This window comes from Palaemon carinicauda, chromosome 27, assembly GCF_036898095.1.
Source record: "Palaemon carinicauda isolate YSFRI2023 chromosome 27, ASM3689809v2, whole genome shotgun sequence".
Lineage (NCBI taxonomy): Eukaryota > Metazoa > Arthropoda > Malacostraca > Decapoda > Palaemonidae > Palaemon > Palaemon carinicauda.
This window is the reverse complement of record NC_090751.1, coordinates 29317375-29338245: the sequence shown is the minus strand read 5'-3', so window position 1 is coordinate 29338245 and position 20871 is coordinate 29317375. Positions and strand designations below refer to the sequence as shown.

Genomic DNA, 20871 nt, shown 5'->3' with positions numbered 1-20871 from the left:
TTCAGGAAGAAGCTGTAAGTGGTGAGAGTGCTAAAAGCCTTATAATCTGGAAACACCACGCAACCTTTATAGCCCACTATCCATCTTCAGGACTAAAATTTTCATTGTGACCTGTGATAGTTCCTCTACAGTTTGTGAAGCTAACCTACGGGACAAAAAGTATCTTGTCTCAAGATTATGGTCAGTGATGGTCTAGGATAAAAGGTAGAGAGTTTGGCACTTAATCTTTTGCCTACCTGAGGGTGCAATAGTCGGTCATTTTCTGAGCTTCCATACCAAGAAATTGTTCTATACAAGTCAAGTGTCTCTTGCATCATCTTTATGTGGGGGAGGATGGATAGAATGTTATACCTATTACCGGGTAAGTTTAATTGGCCATATGTCTGTTAGCCATATCATTCACAGGATATATTCTTCCTCGACAGTCTGCTTTCCTTCAGAGAATATAGTTTCTCCCTCTACAGTCAGCAGACAGGAACCTAGCCTCTAACCCTTGAGTATTGGATACTTTGTTATAAGCCCTGTCCACACGATCGAGCATGCTAGACGTGCAAACATTGATACCAAGCCGTATTAGTTGGTGAAAATGACTGTCGATGAAGTCAGAAGCGGGAAAACAAAAGACAAGGATCTGGCAACAATGTATGATGCCAGATCCCTGTCTGTTGTTTTCCCCACTTCTGACATCATTATCCCTCATTCTTACTAACTATTGTGGTCTGGTATCACTGTTTGCCTGTTGGGCATGCTTGATCGCGTGGACAGGGCTTAACAAAGTAACCAATACTCAAGGGTTTGAGGCTAGGTTCCAGTCTGCTGACTGTGGAGGGAGAAACTATATTTTCTGAAGGAAGGCAGACTGTTGAGGAAGAATTTATCCTGAATGATTTGCCTTCACGACATGCCAATTAGACTTACCCGGTAATATGTATAACGTTCTATCCATCCTCCCCCACATAAAGATGATGCAAGAGACACTTTTACAACTGACTTGTATAGAACAATTTCTTGGTATGGAAGCTCAGAAAATTACAATCGCTATTGCACCCTCAGGACGTCATACGCACGCCTGCCCTGTACTGACTTGGGGATAGATCCCCTACTTTATTATAGGCCTGTTTGCATAATTAGGTAAAATACAAATTACTGTACTTGGTTTTTTTTTTTTATATAAAATTCTTAAATTTTCATTCTTTGGTACCAGTGTTTTTTCAGCAAGAAAATATAATACAGGCCTTGCGTTACTACCAAAGTCTGCTACCTCTATCAATGATATCACATTTAAACAGTAGTTGAAGCAATTTCTTTCCATACACCTAATCTTTTTTTTTCCTTTAACTGGTTGTATAATCCAGACTAATTCAATCTATTATATCTTCCAACAAAACAAAATTCACAATGGCTCATGGAACAAAGTTATCTAAAAATAAAAAATAAAAAAAGGAAGGAAATGGACAGCATACAAAACAATATTTTTCCCCTCATTCAGAAAACCGCACTTTCACCATGGTCATGGATTCTAGGCAAGGGTTGAAGGAAGCATACAACAGGCTCACTCAATCTGTTGGACCATCACAGTACACGTTCCAGATTCAGTAGCTTTCTCTGGCGTTAGGCTCGGAGAACCATACCAGGTTCAGAAGGATGGCACTGGAGTGTCTCGGAGAACCACACCAGGTTCAGAAGGATGGCACTGTAGTGTCTCAGAGAACCATACCAGGTTCAGAAGGATGGCACTGGAGTGTCTCGGAGAACCATACCAGGTTCAGAAGGATGGCACTGGAGTGTCTCGGAGAACCATTCCAGGTTCAAAAGGATGGCACTGTAGTGTTTTTGGATGCTAGTGTCCTCCCTTGTTTATGCTGGATCCATTATCAGCTAAATTTGTTCTGAAGTTTTGTTTTGATGACCATGAGGCAGCAGTTCTTATGCGGATACAGTAACAACCTTACCCCTAGGATGTCTTGACATCTGAGGTCTACCAGCTCAACCAGGATGTCAAATTTAAGCTGCAAGAAGCACAGTCCTAGGCGAGGTCAGCTATGATATTAACGAAGGTTTGATTGCAGACTGTTCAGCACAGATGAAGTTTCTCGTGTAGTAATGGTTGTTACACATGTAGAGCATCCATAACTTGCGCTGTCCCTTGCTAACTAATTCGACTATGGGGTAATCATCCTGAGGTGCTGCATTAGTTTAATTGGATGCATGTCTCAATGGTGAATAAGACCTTAACTAGAGCCAAAGTTTTCTTTTTAAAATGATCAACGGCAGCGTAACCTTCAGAGAACAGAAAATGTTACTGCTACTAAAGGGCGCATATTTTCAGAAAAGTTTATCGGGGAATCCAGTTGGAGTAACAAGCCAATGAGTAGACTTAAGAGTGTTCTTGGAGGGGATTTGGATCTGATCTTAGTCTCTGATTTCAAACAAAATTTCAAAGATGTAACACATGCAAAGCCACCCGTCATGCAGCTGATGTGCCAAACAACCCACAATGATCAAACTGACTTGTTGGTTCAGCAGTAGGGTTGGAAAATGCAGTTGCATCAAGCACCACAAGAAACATTAAATGAATCTGCATTCAGTTGAGCCTGCTCTAGTGACCTGGCTTTATGGAATGGTGGTGAGCATTTCATTTTCCAGTTGTCTAAGTAATGTATGGATATCTGGGCATCGAAGTCCTCGGACGAGTTTCTTGTACAAATAACTACAGTTCTCTTTCAGACTGCTACAAAGTGATAGTCATTAGCCAGGTCATCCATAGAAAGTAGTAAATTGTTTAATGTGGCTTCTGATGCCCAATAGACAGAGATATCTAGCTAAAACTTAATTTGTAGGTTTAGGTTGCATTGAGGATAATCTTAGCTGATTCAAATGTGTCTACATAACATCCACTACCTCTGGAACAATGTGGAGGAAAATTTAATTTTTACAAGTTGTAATCAAGACTTCCATGAAATCTCCAAGCCAAAACTTTCGCAGATTGCAGTTTGGTGTGGTGTTTGGAGCCATGCCAAACTTCCCTGGTTAGGCAAAGCTCTCAATGCATAGTATAATTTTGTTGAATAAATTGTGCTGCTTTGTAGTGTCATGACAGAGTCCAATGAATAAGGGTTTATTCAACAAAAATCACAATAGTATCTGAAACAAAAAACTAATTTAGACAAGGAAACAATCTGACAGCATACAGGTTACAAAATATAATTTCACCACTCCCTTGTATCAAATTAAGTTCCCAGCACTAATACACAATTTGGGTTTGTAAAATTACACTCACTAGGTGCTGTTAATTGTTAAATACAATACACATGGAACTGTTGCATTTTGTGGTTTGTAACAGTATTGTACCCATTCACACTTACCAGTACTTTGTACTTCTCCCTTAGTGCCTTTCCAGTTGCCTCGAGCTGGAATTTGCTGACGTTGATATAAGGTCCTTCTTAAGCATTAATCATGTTCCTTAAGGTTATCTATCAACACGACCTAGGTCCTGTGCATAAGGGGCTACCCAAGCCCCCTTTTAATTCATTTGCTTGTGTAGCTTCCTTCATCATTGCTACGAGCATCCAAGTGCTCATTGTTTCTTGATGGGCAGCATACACCTGGACCTGTCAAAGTTTTATGAAATTTAAATTTTCAGCATTACTTTGTCTCATAACTGCACTTGCTTTTAATCTTTCTATTTTACATCAGTTTCCTTTTCATTTTACGTCATGGTGCAACAGCAGGATTTTCCCCCAGAGCAATCTTCGGCTAACCTATAAGGTTTAATGATGTTTAAATCCTTATTCCTTCAGATTGGGTTACCTTGTCTTTATATATTCAGCACACTTGAAAACTACAAAACAGAAGAGGGTAAAACAAACAGCCAAAAATCAGTCTGTGCAAGAAGTTTTTGGATAAATGCACCAAGTAGTAAATTTAGTTTATATCATTTGGCAAAAACCTGGAAAATGAATTGTTAATTATTTGTGCTATGAAATAAAAGACTACTACTATATTGTACAGTACAGAACTGTGAATCTATTACATCCACACCCAAACCTTGACTTGACTATTAACATACATACATATACCAAGGCACTTCCCCCAATTTTGGGGGGTAGCTGACAGCAACAAATGAAACAAAAACAAAAGGGGACCTCTACTCTTTATGTTCCTCCAGCCTAACAAGGGACTCAACCGAGTTCAGCTGGTACTGCTAGGGTGCCACAGCCCACCCTCCCACATTATCCACCACAGAGGAAGCTTCATAATGCTGAATCCCCTACTGCTGCTACCTCCACGGTCATCTAAGGCATCGGAGGAAGCAGCAGGGCCTACCGGAACTGCGTCACAATCGCTCGCCATTCATTCCTATTTCTAGAATGCTCTCTTGCCTCTCTCATTTCTATCCTCCTATCACCCGGAGCTTCCTTCACTCCATCCATCCACCCAAACCTTGGCCTTCCTCTTGTACTTCTCCCATCAACTATTGCATTCATCACCTTCTTTAGCAGACAGCCATTTTCCATTCTCTCAACATGACCAAACTACCTCCACACATTCATATCCACTCTAGCTGCAAACTCGCTTCTTAAACCCGTTCTCACTCTCACCACTTTGTTCCTAACCCTATCTACTCGAGATACACCAGCCATACTCCTTAGAAACTTCATCTCAAACACATTCAATTTCTGTCTCTCTGTCACTTTCATTCCCCACAACTCCGATCCATACATCACAGTTGGTACAATCACTTTCTCATATAGAACTCTCTTTACATTCATGCCCAACCTTCTATTTTTTACTACTCCCTTAACTGCCCCCAGCACTTTGTAACCTTCATTCACTCTCTGACATACATCTGCTTCCACTCCACCATTTGCTGCAACAACAGACCCTACATACTTAAACTGATCCACCTCCTCCAGTAACACTCCATTCAACATGACATTCAACCTTGCACCACCTTCCCTTCTCGTACATCTCATAACCTTACTCTTACCCAAATTAACTCTCAACTTCCTTCTCTCACACACATTTCTAAATTCTGTCACTAATCGGCCAAGCTTCTCTTCTGTGTCTGCAACCAGTACAGTATCATCCGCAAACAACAACTGATTTATCTCCCATTCATGGTCATTCTCGTCTACCAGTTTTAATCCTCCTCTAAGCACTCGAGCATTCACCTCTCTCACCACTCCATCAACATACAAGTTAAACAACCACGGTGACATCACACATCCCTGTCTCAGCCCCACTCTCACCGGAAACCAATCACTCACTTCATTTCCTATCCTAACACATGCTTTACTACCTTTGTAGAAACTTTTCACTACTTGCAACAACCTTCCACCAACTCCATATAACCTCATCACATTCCACATTGCTTCCCTATCAACTCTATCATACTCTTTCTTCAGATCCATAAACGCAACATACTGTACACCTCTTTACCTTTTGCTAAATATTTCTCGCATATCTGCTTAACTGTAAAAATCTGATTCATACAACCCCTACCTCTTCTAAAACCACCCTGTATTCCTAAGATTGCATTCTCTGTTTTATCCTTAATCCTATTAATCATTACTCTACCATACACTTTTCCAACTAGGCTTAACAAACTAATACCTCTTGAATTACAACACTCATGCACATCTCCCTTACCCTTATATAGTGGTACAATACATGCACAAACCCAATCTACTGGTACCATTGACAACACAAAACACATTAAACAATCTCACCAACCATTCAAGTACAGTCACACCCTCTTCCTTCAACATCTCAGCTCTCACACCATCCATACCAGATGCTTTTCCTACTCTCGTTTCATCTAGTGCTCTCGTCACTTCATCTATTGTAATCTCTCTCTCATTCTCATCTCCCATCACTGGCACCTCAACACCTGCAAAAGCAATTATATCTGCCTTAATATTATCCTGAACATTCAGTAAACTTTCAAAATATTCCGCCCACCTTTTCCTTGCCTCCTCTCCTTTCAACAACCTTCCATTTCCATCTTTCACTGTCTCTTCAATTCTTGAGCCAGCCTTCCTTACTCTTCACTTCTCTCCAAAACTACTACTTATTCTCTTCATATGAATGACCCAATCCCTGACCCCACCTCAGGTCAGCTGCCCTCTTTGCCTCACGTACCTTGCGCTTTACTTCCAAATTTTTCTCTCGATATTTTTCATACTTCTCTATACTATTACTCTGCAGCCATTCTTCAAAAGCCCTCCTCTTCTCTTCCACTTTTACCTTCACTCCTTCATTCCACCATTCACTGCCCTTCCTCATGCTGCCTCCAACAACCTTCTTGCCACACACATCACTTGCAATCCCAACAAAATTTTCTTTTACTAACTTCCACTCCTCCTCTAAATTGCCAGTTTCTCTTACTTTCACTTCGTCATATGTCATTTTCAACCTTTCCTGATATTTACTTTTTACCCCCGGTTTTATTAGCTCTTCAACCCTCACTAGCTCCCTTTTACATCCACCTACTCTATACCCCCACTCTTTTGCTAAAACTAATTTTCCTTCCACCAAAAAAATGATCAGACATACCGTTAGCCATACCCCTAAACACGTGCACGTCTTTCAATCTTCCAAACATTCTTTTAGTTATCAACACATAATCCATTAATGCCCTTTCTACTACTCTTCCATTTGCCACTCTTACCCATGTATACTTATTAATATTAATACTATTTAAAGTATAAATTAAAAGTAATTCTTGATTGAGAAATTTTATTTGAGAAATTTTATTTCACAACTTTAGCATATGTTCAAAGATAAAAGTAAAATTTGTTCCTACACAAATACAAACCATTGACCTTTAATAAAATGACTACTGCTGTGCTGGAAAATAAGGTAGTTACAGCTAGCAAGTTTGACTTTGGCTACAATCATACTGTACTCCTTGTTCCCTCTCAAATATTGGTTATTTTGATTTTTTTCATACATTCTAAAATAAAAGGATTAGTGCACAGATACTGTTGTTTCAGAGTAAAAGTACATGAAGTGTTAGGGATAAAGCCACAAGAAAAGAAGTATGGCAGGTTTTGTGCAAACCCACAGTTAATCCTAATCATCCTTGTGACTTTAACAGGGCAAATAGGTATTCATTGTCATATCCTTGTTATACGTGGTTATGTGATGACAACAACAACCAGAACCTAAGCAAGCTAACCTTCCTAGGTCATCGCTGGTTCTCCATTGGTGGGGGAAGGTTTTTGCCTCCACCAGGACTAACCAAGCTGACCCTAAGCTGCTGGACCCGTGGATGTGCTGAAGAGTGTGGCACCTGCTGATATGGTTACTGCTTTTGAAGAGGCCCCTGTGGCAACCTCCTGTGTGTGCTCCTTATCTTTTCAAGATTCTACTGATACTGCTATGTTTAAGAAGAAGAAATCATCTTAGGAGTCCAGGAATGCAAATTGACAGGAGTCTATAGAAACTACAACCAATCTCTCCCAACTTACTAGTGAGAGACTGCAGTATCAAGTAATAATTCAGACAGGGAAAGAGTGTGTATCCTGTACAGGAGTTAAGCTTTATTTCACTGGTGCCAAGTCTCTTAAAATTGAGCAACAGTACTGCCATCTAGAATAAAAGGCACTTCCTGCTCTGGAACAAACTATCAGTCTCTCCCTGTTTCTACAAGCAAAGAGGCATTTCCTTAAATAAGCATGATTGTGATAATGATCCTTGATCTATCAGTCCTCAGTCACCTTGATCTATTAATCCTCAGTCACCTTATGACTCCAGAGTCACTTTATATCATGTACTTGCCTGGTAGGGATCGAAATAACCTGTCACCACGTGTGCCTAATCCACACAACTAGGAATAAACATAGTTGATCACTCTGTGGCCAATATGAAAAGTGACATGCTAGCGTTCGCTTGATAACAGCATACCAAAGAGTCTAAATTATGCTGTATTTTGAAAGTCTCAGGGCATGTTAGTGCTAAATGTTATGTTTCTGAAGAGGAAAGATTGCAAATAGAGCCCATCCTCTTGTATTATTTTAAGCAAGAGCCTTTTAGCCAAAAAGGGCAGAACTTATGAGTACACACAATGTTCTGTACTCTGAGTCATGTTTGCTCTACGAGCAAATAACTGTCATCATGATAAATGTTACAGCATCCTTTCTTGCACTTATTCATCCTGGGATGTATTGTAATACATCGTTGTATTGGCAGCTAAGCTCTCAAGAAGGGCTTACTGGAGCTGTCATGGTCAGTCTAGCCAGTTAAGTAAGATCCTGCCTCCCATACTCTGGACAAGAAGGTTCTAAGTAGCATTGGGCAGAAGCCTACCTCCTCTTCCTGTCAACACTGCAGCCTTTACTTTGATCGCGAGATTCCTTGAGGAGAGACTCGGGTGGAAGAGGGTGTCTTGTCAGACCTTGGATATTTTGCCATGGTATTCACTACTATGGCAGTATAGCAAGTGGGTTTCATCCGTTGCTCAGGCAGAGACCTTCTTTGCACACCAGTCAGTTAAATCAATGGGCCAACTGGGTCCTAAAGAGGGATGTATGTTAGTTTCCACATTCATTCTCCAACTAATTTGGACAGGGGAGCACCCCAATATTGGAAGCAAGGTCTCTTTCCTCAGAAGTACTTTAGAAGCAACGATGGAGCAGTGAAAGTCTAGCAACGATTCCCTCATCCGTATTGTGGTTACCTTAAATGGTTCAAGCCCTTTGAAGGTACCTGCAGTTAGACATTTAGTCTAGGTCTCTGTCACATATTTAGGAAAGGCTTTGAAGTAAACTCCAACTGCCTTTAACCCAATCACAATCTCCTGTTGCTTCATCTTCTTGTGCCCAAGCCTGGCCAACGTAGGAGGGACAGTAGAGGGAAAAAAAAGTAGGCAAAATCGGCAGTATGCTCAAGCTGCTGAAGGGGGATGCATTTTCATGCTAATGGGCAGAATGGTAGTGACACTGAGCAGAGCACTGGGTTGTAGATATCCCTTAGGATGGATACTGCCTACCCTTCAGAGATCTTTGACTGTGCCTTATTTGAACTCCAATGGCATTTCTGAGTTTCCTTTCAAAATTGCTGGACGTTCTGTTTGAGGTAATCTATAAGAAACTTCTCTGGGCAATCTGTTGAATGGCACATAATTCCACTCAAGCTTAATAGCTTCTAGTAATGTCTGCAATATCCCCATCCTTGTGAGCTAGGAATGAGGGTATGAGAGAGCATATAGGTCTACCTGCTGAGTCATAAGCAACCATTGCCTGCCCCTCCCTGGTCAAGGGGAGGGGCAGGAGAGTGGGAGCTAAGGCGTTGATCATATGTGGTCAGTCTCTAGGGTTTCATAATGTCCCTTGCCTCTGCCATTCATGAGTAACATTTAAACCAGTTCTAGCCATGGTGGCAGAGGTGAAAAAGATGGAGGAGAAGAGTGCACTTCAAGTCCTCAGACTTTCCTTCGGTTTTTTCTAGTCGGCTCTTCCCGAGGAAAAGTCTACTGGGAATTGGAGATCAGTCGTCAACCTCTCACCACTGAGGAAGTTTGTTCATTGTATAGTACTATGCTCAGCATGGTGTTGGGAATTATTGTACAGTCTTGTAATATAAAGGAAGAGGTCATGCTTGCAGTGGATCTGAAGGATTCTCAACCAAATATCCATCCTTTAGTCATGCATAAAATACCAACGCTTCATTCTTGATGGAGATTCCTTGAGGAGAGACTTGGGTGGAAGAGGGTGTCTTGTCAGACCTTGGATATTTTGCCATGGTATTCACTACTATGGCAGTATAGCAAGTGGGTTTCATCCGTTGCTCAGGCAGAGACCTTCTTTGCACACCAGTCAGTTAAATCAATGGGCCAACTGGGTCCTAAAGAGGGATGTATGTTAGTTTCCACATTCATTCTCCAACTAATTTGGACAGGGAAGCACCCCAATATTGGAAGCAAGGTCTCTTTCCTCAGAAGTACTTTAGAAGCAACGATGGAGCAGTGAAAGTCTAGCAACGATTCCCTCATCCGTATTGTGGTTACCTTAAATGGTTCAAGCCCTTTGAAGGTACCTGCAGTTAGACATTTGGTCTAGGTCTCTGTCACATATTTAGGAAAGGCTTTGAAGAAAACTCCAACTGCCTTTAACCCAATCACAATCTCCTGTTGCTTCATCTTCTTGTGCCCAAGCCTGGCCAATGTAGGAGGGACAGTAGAGGGAAAAAAAAGTAGGCAAAATCGGCAGTATGCTCAAGCTGCTGAAGGGGGATGCATTTTCATGCTAATGGGCAGAATGGTAGTGACACTGAGCAGAGCACTGGGTTGTAGATGTCCTGGGCTTTGAAATATCCTCCTCTACACAAGTGTTCAATCTGGTTTCTTTTTGACCCCACTCTAACAGAATAAATGTGTTAGAAGTTTCTTGATGACTTGCTAGTCTTTGCCTTTTCCGAGGCACTTGATTTAGGTTCAAGATAGACTACTCACCTGATGTCTCTATATGGGGTTTGTGGGAAATTGGGAATAGTTGAGTTTTACACCCAAGAAGATGATGATTTAACTGGGCATGCAGCTAATCAGGTGATTGCATCTACCATCTTAAAGAGGTAGTGTAGCCTTTTATAATTAAGAGAAAACAACTGGCAATGTCTTCTGGGACATCTTTAAGAGTAACTCGTTAACATGCGCCTCTCCACCAACAATCTAGTCTTGTTCCTGTTGAGCAGGAGGTAGGGGGCCAATCTTTCCTGAAGGGACCAAGTTGCAGCATTAGGAGTGTGGTTGCTAGAGTTAAGTTCTAGCATATAAACATGTTGAAAACTTGAGTGACATATTGCTTTAATAGCATAAAACGCAAGGAGAAACCTTCTCATACGGTCTTTGAGAGTTTAACAAAGAGTACATTTAGGCAAAGGACAATGCTGTAGAGTTGTCAGTAAGATTCATTCCAGGGAAGAAGAATGTACTGTATGAAATCTGGAAAACTATAAGCAACTGCTGATCTCATCAATTTTAGAGAGGACAAAAATAGATATGGTGACAACATAGGGTTGCCCTACTCTAGAATGGACTCCCCTTTGTCACTGATAACCTTAGAAATTCAGACGGAATAATCCTGTGCCTTTGCAGCCTGACAGAAACCGTGGAGCATATGTCACAGACTGGTCTTTCAACATCATATGCATGTACTGAATTTCTCACAATTTTTAATTAAGACACTGGAAGTAGATTCCAACTCCACCTTCTTGACAAAATCTCACAAATTGACTAGTCCTAAACACCCATCACGGTATTGGAACTCAAGCCCTATCCAGCATTTTCTGCAAGGCCAACGTTGTCACCTGTACTCCCAATAGAATTTTTCCTGTTGGCTACAAGACTCATCACCTTTGAGAGGAAAAGTCAGCTGATACAACATGCCATTAACATTTGTATAGTAGGGCTTAATTATTGGTGAAAGTTCTAGGCATTTGCCTAGTCTTCTGTCTTAGGTTTACCTCTATATTGCTTTTACCTCCTTGATAGAGACTGCTAGGGATAACCAACTGAACACTATGTGTAATGAAACTTAATGCTTGGTGTGATTGGGCATGAATTAAAAATCTATTACCATAATGAAACTGAAGCTGCTATGTTCTACAGACTGCTGAAATCCCACCACCTGCCAGTCTGTGGTGTTGATAATACCAAAGCAATGACACACATAGGGTTTTTAAAGAATGAAGTAGCTTACATGAAATTACCCCAAATTCAAAGATCAATTTATCAATGTACATCCAGTAGACCTGAACTAAAGAAACTAAATAATCCAAAAAAAATAATTAGCTAATTTCCCTATAAGAATGAGGAAATATTTAGTTACTGTGAATTTAAATGCAAGAGCTAACTAATTATAACTAAGTCATTACATAGGGAAATGGTCGCCAACATAACAGCCAGATAGTTTTCCGCAGCCTCTATCTTATACAAACTACCAGATATATTAACTTGCCACAAAATTTATTGTATAATTAAGATGTATCCACGCAGTACAGTTTCAAATTCCCTGCAATTAAGACTTACATTATTTATAGTTCATAATCACTGTTCAATCTGCCAAAATAGTACATACTGTACATCCAAGGCAATTTCCCCAATTTTGGGGGGTAGCCGACATCAAACAAATGAAACCAAAAAGGGGACCTCTCCTCTCTACGTTCCTCCCAGCCTGACAACGGACTCAACCGAGTTCGGCTGGTACTGCTAGGGTGCCACAGCCCACCTTCCCCCGTTATCCACCACAGATGAAGCTTCATGACGCTGAATCCCGTACTGCTGCTACCTCCACGGTTATCCAGGGCACCAGAGGAAGCAGCAGGGCCTACCAGAACTGCGTCACAATCGCTCGCCATTCATTCCTATTTCTAGCACGCTCTCTTGCCTCTCTCACATCTATCCTCCTATCACCCAGAGCTTTCTTCACTCCATCCAGCCACTCAAACCTGGGCCTTCCTCTTGTACTTCTCCCATCAATCTCCCATCAACTCTTGCATTTATCACCTTCTTTAGCAGATAGCCATTTTCCATTCACTCAATAGCAGACAGCCATTTTCCATTCGCTCAACAAGGAAAACCATCTCAACACATTCATATCCACTCTAGCTGCTAACTCATTTCTTACACCCGTTCTCACCCTCACTACTTTGTTCCTAACCCTATCTACTCGAGATATACCAGCCATATTCCTTAGACACTTCATCTCAAACATTCAATTTCTGTCTCTCCGTCACTTTCATTCCCCACAACTCTGATCCATACATCACAGTTGGTACAATCACTTTCTCATATAGAACTCTCTTTACATTCATGCCCAACCCTCAATTTTTTTTACTACTCCCTTAACTGCCCCAAACACTTTGCATCCTTCATTCACTTGATGTACATCTGCTTCCACTCCACCATTTGCTGCAACAGACCCCAAGTACTTAAACTGATCCACCTCCTCAAATAACTCTCCATTCAACATGACATTCAACCTCACACCACCTTCCCTTCTCCTACATCTCATAATCTTACTCTTACCCACATTAACTCAACTTCCTTCTCTCACACACCCTTTCAAATTCTGTCACTAATCGGCCAAGCTTCTCTTCCGCGTCTGAAACCAGTACAGTATCACCTGCAAGCAATATCTGATTTACCTCCCATTCATGGTCATTCTCGTCTACCAGTTTCAATCCTCGTCCAAGCACTCTAGCATTAACCTCTCTCACCACTCTATCAACATAAAAGTTAAACAACCACGGCGACCACACATCCCTGTCTCAGCCCCACTCTCAATCACTCACTTCATTTCCTATCCTAACACATGCTTTACTACCTTTGTAGAAACTTTTCACTGCTTGCAACAACCTTCCACCAACTCCATATAACCTCATCACATTCCACATTGCTTCCCTATCAACTCTATTATACGCTTTCTCCAGATCCATAAACGCAACATACACACCACCTTACCTTTTGCTAAATATTTCTCGCATATTTGCCTAACTGTAAAAATCGGATTCATACAACCCGTACCTCTTCTAAAACCACCCTGTACTTCTAAGATTGCATTCTCTGTTTTATCCTTAATCCTATTAATCAGTACTCTACCATACACTTTTCCAACTACACTCAACAAACTTAATACCCCTTGAATTACAACACTCATGCACATCTCCCTTACCCTTATATAGTGGTACAATACATGCACAAACCCAATCTACTGGTACCATTGACAACACAAAACACATATTAAACAATCTCACCAACCATTCAAGTACAGTCACATCCCCCTCCTTCAACATCTCAGCTCTCACACCATCCATACCAGATGCTTTTCCTACTCTCGTTTCATCTAGTGCTCTCCTCACTTCCTCTCTTGTAATCTCTCTCTCATTCTCATCTCCCATCACCGGCACCTCAACACCTGCTACAGCAAATATATCTGCCTTAATATTATCCTCTATATTCAGTAAACTTTCAAAATATTCCGCCCACCTTTTCCTTGCCTCCTCTCCTTTCAACAACCTTCCTTTTCCATCTTTCACTGTCTCTTCAATTCTTGAACCAGCCTTCCTTACTCTCTTCACTTCTTTCCAAAACAACTTCTAATTCTCTTCATATGAATGACCCAGTCCCTGACCCCACCTCAGGTCAGCTGCCCTCTTTGCTTCACGTACATTGCACTTTACTTCCACATTTTTCTCTATATCTTTCATACTTCTCTACACTATTACTCTGCAGCCATTTTTCAAAAGCCCTCTTTTTTTCTCTTCCACTTTTACCTTCACTCCTTCATTCCACCATTCACAGCCCTTCTTCATGCTGCCTCCAACAAACTTCTTGCCACAAACATCACTTGCAATCCCAACAAAATTTTCTTTTACTAACTTCCACTCCTCTAAATTACCAGTTTCTCTTTCTTTCACTTCGTCATATGCCATTTTCAACCTTTCTTGATATTTACTTTTTACCCCCGGTTTTATTAGCTCTTCAACCCTCACTAGCTCCCTTTTACATCCACCTACTCTATTCCCCCACGCTTTTTCTACAACTAATTTTCCTTCCACCAAAAAGTTATCAGACATACCGTTAGCCATACCCCAAAATAGTACCCAAGATAATACCGTAGTTCATTTCAAATTTAGGGACCTTGGAATATTTGCTACCTATTCTGAATAAACTTTCAAGTGTTGGAGTTTGCCAAAATGCCTTTAAAAGTATAACTATTCAGACTTGAATAAATCTGAAGTTTACTTTAAGACAACAGTTTATGCTCCACATTTCAGTGAAAATTACATGCCGTTGTGCAAACCCAACTTCATTTTTTCCTCAATAACCCATCATAAGAAATGGTACTGAATGGTTTTGCAGGCCCTAAGATTGGGCTGTATAGCCTAAATTGATTACTGTATAATATAATATATATTACTTTAATGAAAATTTGGCATAAAAGTAAAATTCGTAAATTGCTGCTGCTGCTGTTTAGGATTTCATGAGTAAATCCATTCACTTCTTGTTTGAAGGTCAATGGGATTAGTTCTCTAGATTAACAACCTTCAGCAACATTACTGGATAAGAACATGTAGTTATGTATGCAATTTCACTTTCTTCAATACTGATATTACCCATTACTGGGAATTAACATCAAATGACATTCTTTTACAAAAACAATTATGAATCCCTCTTTATGGGTTACATTTATAAACTTGGACCACATGGCATGGCACTGGGGGCCAGTTTGGTTGTCTAGCATCAAAGTGTAACAGAACGAAACCCTGCAGTTACGGTGGAGCGTGGAACGATGTCCAGCGTTGAGTGCAGCTTGGGTGAACCGTGCAATTCAACTATTTAGCCAAAGTTGCGAGGTAAGGTAGCAAAATAGAAAGAAGGGAACAGTAACTAAAGCATAGCAGAATGCTAAAGTGGTTCTAGAGGCCAAAGAAAGATCTGCAAAGACCCATAAGTAATGACTACAGGTAACCATGAGAGGCTCACTGATAGTACTACCTCTACAGAAACACTCCATTTCACACAAAGTACCATACAGTACTTACTTTATTACAAATGAAGTTAGTTCTGGCAGGGAACAGGACAGCAACCTTAGTCCTCAACAAGTGGTGGATATGTTGAAAATGCCTGGCCCCTGGCATGAATTCCATAATCCAATCCAAAATGGCCAATAGCTATGTCTCCACGAATTATTTCTAGCTTGCCAATAATAGATATGAAGACGATTTTTATTTTCCTTTGTTCGCCAAGACAGTGCTAGGGAGAGAGATCAGATGGTTGGTGTCTGCAAGGTGGGAATCTGGCAATAAAAAAAAAATAATCATTATAATGCATATGGTAAGTCATTAAGTTGGCAAGATAAAATACAAATCATATACTGTAAATGTATTTTTTTCACTGAATGTTTAAATGGCTCCAAATTTTCCAAAATATTAAAAGTATTCCAATCACTGATCATTTGAACATAACTTACTGTTGTTGGACCATTATAGTTAGTTTTTCATTAAAAGCTTGTCTTGATCATTGAATGACCAGTCACAACTTTTTCTTTATCATATGAATGACCAATACTTTAACAGACGTATTTTAAAAGGAATTACATTCTATTTGCAAACATTTGGTTAACCTATACTAGTAAAGGAAGTTTCCTATATATATTTCCTTATCATATGAATGACCAGTACTTTTACAGATCTATTTTAAAAGGAATTACATTCTATTTGCAAACATTTGGTTAACCTATACTAGTAAAGGAAGTTTCCTATATATATAAAGTATGAATGAAATAAGTTCCAAGAGTTGGTTTTCAAATCAGAAGTTCGTAAGTGCAACACAATTAACTTAGGCAACCACATAACAACCTCCAAACCCACCCTAATCATCGTTGTTTTCAGTCGGCTAGCTTTTCTAAAAACAAGTTAGCTAACCTACATATGTATCATTACAGTAATTCTTGCATCTTAAATAAATATTTAAAGTTAATTTTTTTTACATATTGCACAGGGTCTTAGCTCCGAGAAAGCTCAGATGTCCTCATATTAGTGCTTTGTCATGTAGCTAAAGCTATACATTGTGAATTCTCTTTGGTGCATGATCATTTAGCGTACCCTTTCACAGTAGCTAAATATTTGACTGACCAGTGTATCTAAAGTTAATCTTTATTTAAGTTTTTACTAGCTTTTCTTTGACCGGTAGTTACTATTTTTACAACTTCGCTTTTGTTAATATGTAGGTGCCTACAACCGATGTTTAAATTGCGAGTCCCATTTTGTAGCAACTCACGGACATTTGGTTGACTGACCACTTTAGAATAGCTAACGTTTTCAAGTACAACTTTCATTTACAGCAGTACAGTAATTTGGGGGTTGGGATAAAAAAAGTAACAAACTATCTACAACAAACAAACTGGTGTAGCTAATGATGTAACTTTTTCAATTACGAACAGCTTAGTATTACTCTGGAAAAAATGTGGTTTAACATTAAAATTGACTTTTTTTTTTTTTTTTGTAGGGAATAGGTTTAATATTTATTCTCGAAAACTTGGTTGGCCACTATTTAAGAATTCTGGTTAGTTAGAGAGTTATGGGGTCTTTGGTTGGCCAGACAGTACTACATTGGATCCTTCTATCTGGTTACGGTTCATTTTCCTTTTGCCTACACACACACACTGAATAGTCTGGCCTATTCTTTACACATTCTCCTCTGTCCTCGTACACCGGACAGCACTGAGATTACCTAACAAATCTTCTTAGTTCACTGTAATTGTTCAGTGGCAACTTTTCTTTATGTAAGGGTATAAGAGACTCTTTAGCTTTGGTAAGCACCTCTTCTAGGAGAAGGACACTCCAAAATAAAACCATAGCCTCTGTACCATGGTCTTCCACTGTCTTTTTGGTTAGAGTTCTCTCGCTAGAGGGTACACTTGGGCACACTATTCTATCTTATTTCTCTTCCTCTTAGTTTGTTAAAGTTTGTTATAGTTTATATAGGAGATATTTATTTTAATCTTGTTGCTCTTCTTAAGATATTTTATTTTTCCTTATTTCCTTTCCTCTCTGAGCTATTATCCCTGTTAGAGCCCCTGGGCTTATAGCATCCAGCTTTTCAAACTAGGGTTGTAGCTTAGAAAGTAATAATGATAATAACAATAATGTTTTGTTAAGTATAAATTTTCTAATTTGAGGGATATGTGCCGGTGCTGGGGCCTCCTAGGCCATTCAGTGGCAGAGTGCAACCTTGGGGGGGGGGGGGGAGCATAGCCGCAATATAGTAGAAGATTGATGAAAGGTAGTGGAAACAGTCATAATAAGATTAAAATGAGAGTACAAGGGTCCAAAAAGAATGCTGCAACAACCCTTTAGCAATGAGTTTAGCAGACTGTAAGCAATGCTTTGTCATGAAGCCATACTTTTATCCTACATCAAAATATATCAAAACTTATGGTTTTATTGTAACCTAATTCACAATTTTTTTTAAATGCAAGAATGCTATAGTATCTTTAAAAACCAAAACGATACGAAAAGGGAAAACGAAGATTTTTTTTTACTATTACTAAAATGTAAAAGTCCAACACTGCTTTACAATATAGAACATTTTTCATTAACCTCCCTGCCAAAATTACCATATACATTGGGAAATGGTACCTCAAGGTTATCATATCTTAGTGTATTGATTTCAAGGTCAAAATGAACTTATATTACCATACAATAACCCGAAAAAAAACATCACACCAATAGGCTAGTTCCATGCTTGCTAATGTATATTGTTTAATTAGATAATAAACTTAGCAATAGATATTTATTGACACGGAAGCGTTCCAACTTGAGTCTCGTTAGCTTAAATTTCTAACTTGAACATAGCTATTTACTGAAATTCGTAAATGAATTGATGATAATGGTGCTCAAGTTAGGACTAATGACAGAATCTGGAAATTGTGCTGGTGACCATGGAACAAAATTATGTATTTAGGATTTTGTCCAGTGCATTGTCTGTCATAGGTTTTGACAAGTTTATTAACTGTTTAGGGCAGAAAAAAAAACACAACATAAGAATTCAAGATGTCGCAAAGCTTTGAATGTGGAAATAAAAAGTTTACAAAACTAAATTTTATGAATATGTTCTTTTTTCAAGTCCACATACTGAGAAATAGGCCAATGTTAGAGATATAACCTATATAAATGTCTACATTAAAATTTTGATAGTTCATTCTCTGGAGGTCCAACATAAATCATCCATAAACCTGGCTTTAATTCAGCTTTCTTTTGGATTATTTGTTCAATGCCCTTAGAATTTAAAATGAACAAACTAGTCATGAAAAACATCCGAGAGATCATTTTATCATCATTATTATTATTACTAGCTAATCTACAACCCTGGTTGGAAAAGCAAGATGCTATAAGTCCAAGGGCTTCAACAAGGAAAAAATAGCAACTAAATTACCTTCGCCATATTAACGGCACAGTTTCAACTGACATCTATTTAATATTTCATACCCGACTGTAAATATTTACACCGCAATTAGCTTCAGACTAAGTCACTTTCGTTTTCGACAGAGCATGAAAGCAACATCAGTATAATTAGGAACTGGTTATACTAATCAGTGTTCGGATCCACATGTTAGATGTCAAATAACTTCATCTAAACTTTTCTTGAAATTTGAAAAGGTTTATTCTAAGTCTTATTGGAGGTTCGCCATAATTAAGATTTCAATCGCACTTAACACTACTTAACACTTTACACTCAAAAGGTTCCGTAAAACGTATAAACCTTTAAATTTCAACGGAAGGTATATTTTTAAACATTGTAGGAAATCGAACCTTTTCGTGGGCTAATCAGGAAAGTCGTTGATTACTTCTACCCCATCTATTACAACGTAGGCTACCTAAAATACAACTTCAATGTTACAAATTATAATAATAAACAGTAAGATTGATGAAAGGAGTTTCACCGCAAGAAAGGCCTACCATTTTACTGATTGAACTACAATGACTGCGCTTTTAAAACCTAATAAATGAGAAGATATGTGAAATGACCTAAAGTTATCGGAATTGGAGGGCCAACGTATTTGATAAAATTGCTTCGCATCGTACAGGCGACAAATAGTGTCGACACGAGAATAGTTATGGGTGACTTAGTTATAGGAGCCCTTGTATACAAGGTGGACCTTGACATCAGGTCTGATTATATAGACTGACATAGTTTACTTTTTTTTTTTTTTTTTTTTTTTATAAAATGCGATGATAGCGTGGATTTGGCAAGTAACACCAATTATATTATGTTATTCTCAAAATATTTTAATGAAGTATACGGTAAACAAGTAGCAGGACTTAATTGTGTGACAGGACCAAGAAAATAGCCCTTACTACAAGTTAATGAAGGTAGGTCAAGCAACAGAAAATTGTTCTTGGTGATTAAGTTGCACAGCTTTCCAAATATATTTCAAGTAGTCTAAAGTATGAGAAACATACCAGTACCCAGCGCAGGGGGTGAGGTGTTTATCCCATAAATTTAGGTAATGAATAAAAGGAATAGATTATGAAAAGCATAACTCAGGAAATTTAACTGATTAGAACCAACTACACCCCAGAAGTAGCAGAATTCGTTTTGAATTGAAAATTTTGGTAAAACTAGTTTTTGGCCGTCTTTCTGACCAGCCTAAAACAATTTCCATAAATGCGGGAGTAACATGAATAAATGAATAAAATCTAATTTTTAAAAAATATTGTACATATGAGGGTTAATAATTTTCTTTTGAGAATTAGAAGCCGGAAGGTGGTTACGCCACTCATAATCACCAGAATATTATTTACAAAGGTCAATTATGTACTCAATGCAATATCCCCCTTAAAGAAATAACAGCTAACCCAACTCTTATACTGTACTTTCTAAACTAAATACATTATCACAACGATCATCACAAACATGCCTACGTCAGCCCCAAGATCTTTCTTTAGACTTAGGTCAGCTCTTCCCTTCTCAGGATTAGTCGTGAAAAACACCCTTCCCAATCTCTTCCATCTTGTCACTGATCTCTAATCAGATTTAGGCCTTCGTCTGTTGCCTTATTTGTCCTACCACTATCTTAAAGTGTGTTCTATACATAATCTGCTCCATTTTCATCACATGTCAAAACAGCTCTATCTTCGTCGATTTCCGGCCTCTGGGCACTACTTATCCACCAATAATTATCATAACTGTCCAATTCCATCTTCTTTGGTATCGTACATTAATTATACCTTGAATATCGGAGGTAAAAGTTTCTACTTATTTAAATATAAGTTATAGGAACCAAGGATCTCGATTGACTGCAGATTTATCTTACCATGACTCCAGGAGCAAGACAAAGATCTAGATGCTTAGCAGCCCCT

The 20871-nt window shown here is 39.0% G+C and overlaps 1 long non-coding RNA gene across 1 annotated transcript in view; it reads right to left on the bottom strand.

The window, feature by feature from the left end:
- Window positions 1-1152: 1152 nt before the first annotated feature.
- The window catches only part of LOC137621147 (uncharacterized), a 20850-nt gene continuing 1131 nt past the window's right edge, over window positions 1153-20871 (bottom strand). Inside the window, exons 2-4 of the long non-coding RNA XR_011040134.1 lie at window positions 15550-15803; window positions 3366-3611; window positions 1153-3144 (exon numbers count right to left, since the gene is read on the bottom strand). This is a non-coding gene — a long non-coding RNA (uncharacterized lncRNA). The remainder of the gene's footprint in view (window positions 3145-3365; window positions 3612-15549; window positions 15804-20871) is intronic.